Raw genomic sequence first — 7,947 nt, 5'->3', positions numbered from 1 at the left:
ATATACGATGCAGAAATGAATTTTTATGTTATTTAACGCAAGGAAAAAATCTATTTTAAGCTTAGTTTAACCCTTTGCACTCGGAGATTCCTCTTTGCGCCATTAATTATCTGCCACACTTTGTGTTAAAATTTTTACAGTTTAATGTTTAGTAACCATTTCAGTTATAGGGGCCAGTTCCGAAGCAAATAAGAAAAAGAATGAATAGCTTCTACGAGTAATATGTCTAATGTGCAAGCAATAGGTTTTGTCTTGTAAAATCATAGTAGTTGCGTCCGTTTTTTTTAATAGTAACCATAACCTCCTATGTTAGAAAGCTGCCACACAGTATTTTATTAGTAGTCTGAGCATCTAATTTTACAAGTGAACCAGTTGTCCTTATGAACCAAAGATGAGAGAAATTTATTATATATATTTGAGAATTGAATCTGTAGCGGTTGCAAAGTAAATCAGCCAAATCAATAACATTCATAAAATTAACAAATTTTTAGACATGTACTTGCTACCACTTTCTTATTTTCACTAGATTTTTTATTACACGACTCCTTTGTAAACCAGGACTGAAAGCATATATATACCAAGACGGAAAAGTGCAAAAATTGGTACGAAAGACCTATCAATCTAGCATATTTTCGAGAAAAATGAAACATATCTAGCTACCAATATTTTTTTTCAATTCTAGCAAATATATAAAACTGATTCCCCCCCTCTTAAGGAAAAGTAAATATTGCTAATTAGTTAAAAGAAAAAATAGATTTACTCCTCCAGAAAACTAGTTAAAACTGAAATGGTTTTGCTACCAGTCTTTCCACTTTTCCGTCTCGCTTTCACCCTTGTCGTAAACTGACTTACCTTCAGAGTGGACTGATCGGACTACCTATAAGAAACCGTGTGGAGTCTTTGAGTTATAGGAAGTGATGGTTAAACGGGATAATACAGTCAGACAAGGACAAAAATAAGAAAATCTTGAAAAATTTCTCTTTCTAAACATTGCAGCTTAAAATTCTTAGCATTTATTAAGTTAAAAGCATTTTTCTTTCTTATATTGACATTTATTGGCAAAAGTACCCAATATAGTGTAAATCGCTACCATATATTTTACTTTATAACCATCGTTGCGCTTACGACTACCAATGTTCAAATCCGTAGGTTTGTAATCTTAAACCGAATCCAGAAAACAAGGGATCTAACTCCTGGATCAAGTATTGGAAGAAATTTGCCATCGTAGAGATCTTTTTGATGGAACTAACCCACATTTGCGTCATGTATGGAGAGGAAAACCTCCCACGGTCAATCTGACGACAAGAGGACCGTAACCACTGATCCGTCTACCATTGAGGATATTTTACGTCAGCACTTTGATCGCTGCGAACCGAGATCGGAATTCGTATCGACCACCCATCGCTGGGATTCGAACCCTCTATCCCTTGAGCCACCATGGCTCGCTACTATATGTTGTATAATTTCGTTCGAATAGGATTACATTATACTAATTGGATAACTTTATCTTTCTCAAGCTTCGAAAGAAATTGCCGAGTTGAGAACCAATACGTGCACCGTATTTAATTGGCATCCACGTGACGACCTGAGTGTACGAGTCGTATTTAACCTCCACACGGTTTCTTATAAGTAGTCTTCTCAGATTATTTAAAAAGTGAACCACTTGTGAGCATGAACCCAAATTGTATTTTAAAAGTACTTGAGTGAAATTTATCATTATATTTGAGAATTGAATCTGTAGTGGTTGACAAGTAAATAAAACAAACCAATTATATTCATAAATTAAGCAAATTTTTAGACGTATATTTGCTACCACTTTCTAATTTTTAATAGATTTCATATTAAATGGTTCTTTAACTAATTGGTTTACCTTCATAGTGGTCTGATCGGACTACCTACAAAAAAAACAGTGTGGAGGCTTTCAGTTATAGGAGGCGTTAATTAACCGGTATCCACGCGGTGCCTAATGTATACGAGCTCCGTTTTAGCTATTGTCAGTGGTACACTGTTTGATAGCTGACTCAATCTTCTTCAGACTGCCCTTGTCTAGTATTCCATTGACCTATATCAGAATAATACCTCTAAAATCATATTTTGAATAGGCTTAATAGTTTGTTTGTAAAACAAACTATTATGAGGATGATTACTCCCACTAGCTCAGTCGCGAGGACGGCTCTTAAGAAAAATGTCATCATTCAGGCAAAACCTGAAAATAACCACTCTCTCAGTGAGCCAAAGAAAAAAAATTGGCAACTCAAAATAACCAGTGACTTTTTTCAAAGTTTTTTTTTTCAACTTTTTAATAGAGTAACCAGTAGATGGATGCTTTAACGATGCATTTTATATGATACTTATAATTTTTGATATTTAGTGGTGAAAAAATTACTTAAAATGAAAAATACGAAACTGAAAGTAACTTAAATTTCGCCACCACTAGAAAATACTATTTTACAAAGCGAAGCAAGTTGGCATCCCTGCATATATATATCGGGATTTTATTTTCATATTTAAAGTGCTCTGGCGAAACTCATGTTATTTCACTAAACTTTTTGAATTATAATAATAATTTTAAATCAGTTTGACCACCACTACATATAAATAATTACAACAAATATATAAAAGCATATTATGCCTTACGACAGCGAATTTCAACCTAATTAAAATATAAATATATTTTTGAGGAAGATAATTTTTTGGTAATTGTTTTACTACCACTTGGAAAATCCTTTCTTGAAAAGAGTGAATGTTGGCAGGTATATATATATGTATATATTTTTATTGTTTGATTAACTTTTTATAGCCGTAGATCATTTCTAAATTTTTTTTTCTTAAAATATAAGTTAATTCAATTTAAGAAAGTGTGCAAAAAATGGTTATTTCATGAAAAGGACATATCGATATCGGTCACCGACTCATTAGGTTTGACAAAAAAGTGGGGGGCACTAACTGAAATTTTTAGGTCAAATTCAGGCAACCTTGTGGATAACCACCACACGGCTTCGCATGAATAGTTAGGTAAAGACTTAAGGATTACAATTCCATACCACAAATAATCATTTAATAAGAAATCTAGTAAAATTAAAAAAGTGGTAGTAAGTACATTTCTAAATTTTTTTTGATATCTATGAATATGATTGGTTTGTCTTATTTACTTGTCACACACACAACCACAGCAATTTCAATTATTAAAATATATATTTATGAATTTCTCCCAATTAAAAAAGAATTTAAGAATTAAAAAAGAATTTGGGTTAATGCGCACAACTGGTTCCCTTTTTAAATAGTCTGCGCCGACTACTTCTAAAAAACCGTGTTTCAGATGTAGGAGGTGATGGGCAAACACAATAACATTAAGAAACAGAACTTACCTTAGAAAGTTTCGATTTTTAAGTAGGTCTTCGTATTCTTTTTCTGAAAGGTACACTTCAGCCGCTTGGTTGCTATCTGGATAAGTCACGTTGGCTTCTCCATGACGTTTTCTAAGTTTTTTCTTAAGCCGAACCTTAATATTTTTTTCCTTTTTCGGTGTTTCGATCCTTTCTACTTCTTCATTCACTGTTTTTTGCAGAGATCTTTGGCTCATACTGGGTATGAAATTGTGTACATATTTAACGTAGTTTTGCATTTGCTTAGAATCATTGTAATAGTATGTAGTTATAGTTATTACCATTGCTGTTGTTACTAAAGCAGCTCCAGCTATACCGATGAATAAACGTTGCTTTAGTTTCATAATTTGCAAAATTTAAAACAAAAATTATTTAAAAAAAAACTTTTTTTAAATTATTCTAAAACTCTAATAAAAATAAAGCATACTCTAGTTTTAATTTATTTATAAAATTTATTCCTGCTTTTACATGTTATATTAAGTGATTTTGAAATGCAAATTATTGGAATATTTGTTTATTGATAAATATTTAGTTTACATATTTACGTAAAAAATAAATTTAAAAAAAAATGCTAGTGTTGACTGACATTTAAAAACATTAAATGATCCTCTTATATTTTAATTTATAATATCTTATAGTTCGAATAATATTGCTAAAATTCATCAAAATTTAAGTGGGATAAAAAATAATTATTCCTTACTGTAAAGTTCATTTCTTTTAAGAATTAAGTAAATTAAAAGCTGTGCAATTACGCATCTTGTCGTATTGATATTTTTTGTCTTCAAAAATCCCTAGTTTGTAAGTTCTTTTCAGTTCTTCTTCAATTTTTTCTTTCATAGGAATGCAGCACTCGAACTTAATCTTGATTAATTATGATGTTGATTTTCTATTTATTCTTCCATAACCATCGAAACCTATGAACATAAAAATAAAACAGATAATTAATATGTATATATACAAATGTATTTCTTGTTATGATTACTTTTCACTATATGTAACAAATACCGACAAATTCCGGAACAAGTTAGAAATTGTGATAATAATAATAATATCACATACCGACTGTTGATATATGTATGTTTACCGAGAAAAATGTCCGAATATAATTTTTTCGTGCTTCGACTCGTAAATAATGACAGTGTGCTCCGATTCTGAATGTTAAACAATATTTTTATCATTATTTTTTTTTAACTAAGCATAATAAATACCGATATTTGCCAGAGCAAGTAAGAAGTTGTGAAAATAATAATAATATATATATCCTTATTGAATGAAGAATGTTGACATTTGTATGTTTAGCGAGGAATATGCCCGAAAATAATTTTTTCGTGCTTAGACTCGTAGATAATGACATTCAGCGTGCTCAGATTCTGAATGTTAAACAACATTTTTACTTTGATTTTTTTCACTTAAACGTAATAAATAGCGATATTTGCAAGAGCAAGTAAGAAGTCGTGAAAATAATAATAATAACAAACATATATATCCNTATTCATTTGCATATTTTCTGAATAAATTTTTTAAGTCAAGTAAAAAAAAAAATTACATTTATAGCAGCGAAAAAGTAAACAATGACCCACCCCCTCTATAAGTTGGCCACTTGTCTAAGTTGACCACTAAAACAATGCACCACAAGTGGTCAACTTACACAAGTTTTACTGTATTTGCAAAATTTACTTTGTAGTTATTTACCGTTTTTTTTAAATTGTTGTGACGTGTCCGAAGCAGTTGGCATCTCTGTATATACCGATACCTGCAACAGTAAGTAAGAAGACGTGAAAATAATAATAATAATAACATATATATCCTTATTGAATAAAGAATGTTAACACTTGTACGTTTTAGCGAGGAATATGTCAAAATATAATTTTTTCGAGCTCAAACTCGTAGATAATGACATTCAGCGTGCTCTGATTCTGAATGTTAAACAACATTTTTATTATGATTTTTTTCCTTAAACGTAATAAATAGCGATATTTGCAAGAGCAAGTAAGAAGTCGTGAAAATAATAATAATAATAACATATATATCCTTATTGAATAAAGAATGTTGACATTTGTATGTTTTGCGAGGAATATGCCAGAATATAATTTTTTCGAGCCCAGACTCGTAGATAATGACATTCAGCGTGCTCTGATTCTGAATGTTAAACAACACCAACGTGTTAACCCTTAACACTTCGAGTACTTTTAAAAGCTGGTTGATTTGATATCGGCACTATAGCATTTAAAATACACAATTGGCATACAATTTTAACATTTTTAAAAACTAATGTGGTTACTAATTATTATGATACAAAATTTCTTAATTTTAAAGTGGTGAATGTTGATAATACCTCCGTGGGGACATTGGAGTGCAAAAGTTTGATACCGACATTTGCCAGAGCAAGCTAGAAGCGTGAAAATAATTATAGTAATAATAATATCATATTATCCTTATTAAATAAAGAGGGTTGATGTTTGTATGCTTAGCGAGAAATATGTCCAAATATGTTATGCGAGAAATATGTCCAACTTTTTTCGCTCTTACACTCGTATATAATGACGTAGATTTAGCATGCTCTGATTCTGAACATTAAATTTTAAAAAAATCGTGATCATTTTTTACTTCACGTGATATATAAAAACAAGGTTGATCCTTTGACTTAGAATTTTCATTTAATTTAGATCAAAATAAGAAATAATATTTTATTTCGCTTTTCAATAATGATTATGAAATACAGCATGAAATATCGATGTTTTTTTCTGCTTTAAAAGGTAAAATCTTCCTAACATGCCTCACTTCCAGACAATTTTTTCAAATTTTTTCAAAACACTTATTTGCTAATTTTTAGAAATGAAAAACAGTTATTCATCATTGAAATTTCCTTAATTTACAAAATCAATTATTTATAAAGTTTCAAATATGATTGAAAAAAAAAAACAATTTTCGAATTTTCTGGATTTTATATTTCAGTGCAAATATAATTCCGATAATCTAACAGTTCCGATAATCTAATATTAAATAATACCTAAATATATTTCTACTTGCAGTTAGAGAGTCAGAAAAATATATATATATGAAGGACACCGGTATCCCATCAGCGTCAAAAGGTTAATAAAAAGAAATTTCTATTTTCCAACTACAATATTGACTTAACCGTTTAAATTTTTTAAGGATTGTAAGGACCCTGCAAATGGTTAAAAAAATTTCAATTATTATTAAGATAAATTTACTACCGTTATTATGAGTTTGCTATTGCTGCTATTGTATAAGTACTTATAAGTACCTCATATCACATACAAAACGTACATATTTAGTTTTACGTTAATGAGCAAATATGAAAAATATCAACTACGATTGCTCTTAAAAAAAAAAGGGATAAAATAATTCATTTCATTATTAACATAAATTTACAACCATTATAAAAAAATTGCAATTTATACTATTATTATTACTAATCACGAACCTCACGTCACATAAATATGTCATGTCACTTATAAAAGGTACACATTTAGTGCAATTTACTTTAATAATTACGTATATAAATTTGTTAGTAAGATAGTTCTTAAATAAGATGGTAAAAAAATTCCTGCGATTATAAACATAAATTTACTACCATTTACATAAATTTACATTTTTACCATTTACATAACATAAATAAATACTACTATTATTATAACTCATAAATATGTCACATGAAAAGGGTATACTTTTAGTTCAGTCTTCTTTAATAAACAAATCTATAAATTGGCAACTGAGATTGTTCTTAAATAAGAGGATTGAAAAATTTCCTATCATTATTAATATAGATTTACTTCCATTATTATAAATTTATAAATACTACTATTATTATAACTGATAGGTTCGTCATGTCACATAAAAGCGCATCATGTCACATAAAAAAACGTACCCATTTATCTCAATATACTCTAATCAAATACAATCGGCAATTCAGATATTGTTTTAAAATATAACTAATGAAGCACTAATAATCACATAACTTACTTTATATTGATGGAATAAAACACACCATATGAACACCTTTTGACTTGTATTTAGAAATACAAAATCGCGAAAAATATGAATTATTTTCTCTAGTATCATGAAAAAAGAAAATATTGGAGTCAATGCCGAATAAATATTATTGTCTGCTTTTTTTTCCGAGTTTAGTTTCATCAAAGTATTACGAGTTACTAAATTTTCCTCGTTTTTTTCTTCTTGTTTTTCAATCTTTCTGCGTGCCAAAGTGCTCTTTTTTTATTTGTACTCATAACATTGATGACCTAGTCACGGATTTATATGCAAATAGAGTATTGCACGGAGGATTACGCATGCCTGAACAAACTTCCAACTCGTCTAGAAAATCAGGTGCAAAGAAATATGTGAAAATATTTCAATAATGCTTCGGTAATAATATCAAAGTACCGTTAATAAGTAATAAAAGTACAGTTTTCTTAAATGGAACGATTGCTTTAGTTTTTTAAAATGAAATTAATTAAAACTTCTAAATAATTTTGAATAGAACGAAATTTGATTGTCATCCCAATTTTCAAACGATTTACTTAAATGCGAAAACTTT

At 29.3% G+C, this 7,947-nt stretch overlaps 1 protein-coding gene across 1 annotated transcript in view; it reads right to left on the bottom strand.

Annotated features, from left to right (window-relative positions):
- The window catches only part of LOC107453315 (extracellular serine/threonine protein CG31145), a gene marked incomplete in the record, with an annotated part of 32,585 nt that extends 25,109 nt beyond the window's left edge, over positions 1-7,476 (bottom strand). The window contains 1 exon segment of the mRNA XM_071182101.1: positions 7,377-7,476.
- Positions 7,477-7,947: the final 471 nt, after the last annotated feature.

This window comes from Parasteatoda tepidariorum, chromosome 6 (assembly GCF_043381705.1).
Source record: "Parasteatoda tepidariorum isolate YZ-2023 chromosome 6, CAS_Ptep_4.0, whole genome shotgun sequence".
NCBI lineage: Eukaryota > Metazoa > Arthropoda > Arachnida > Araneae > Theridiidae > Parasteatoda > Parasteatoda tepidariorum.
Note: the sequence above shows the minus strand (reverse complement) of the source record. Positions and strands in the feature narration are given on the sequence as shown.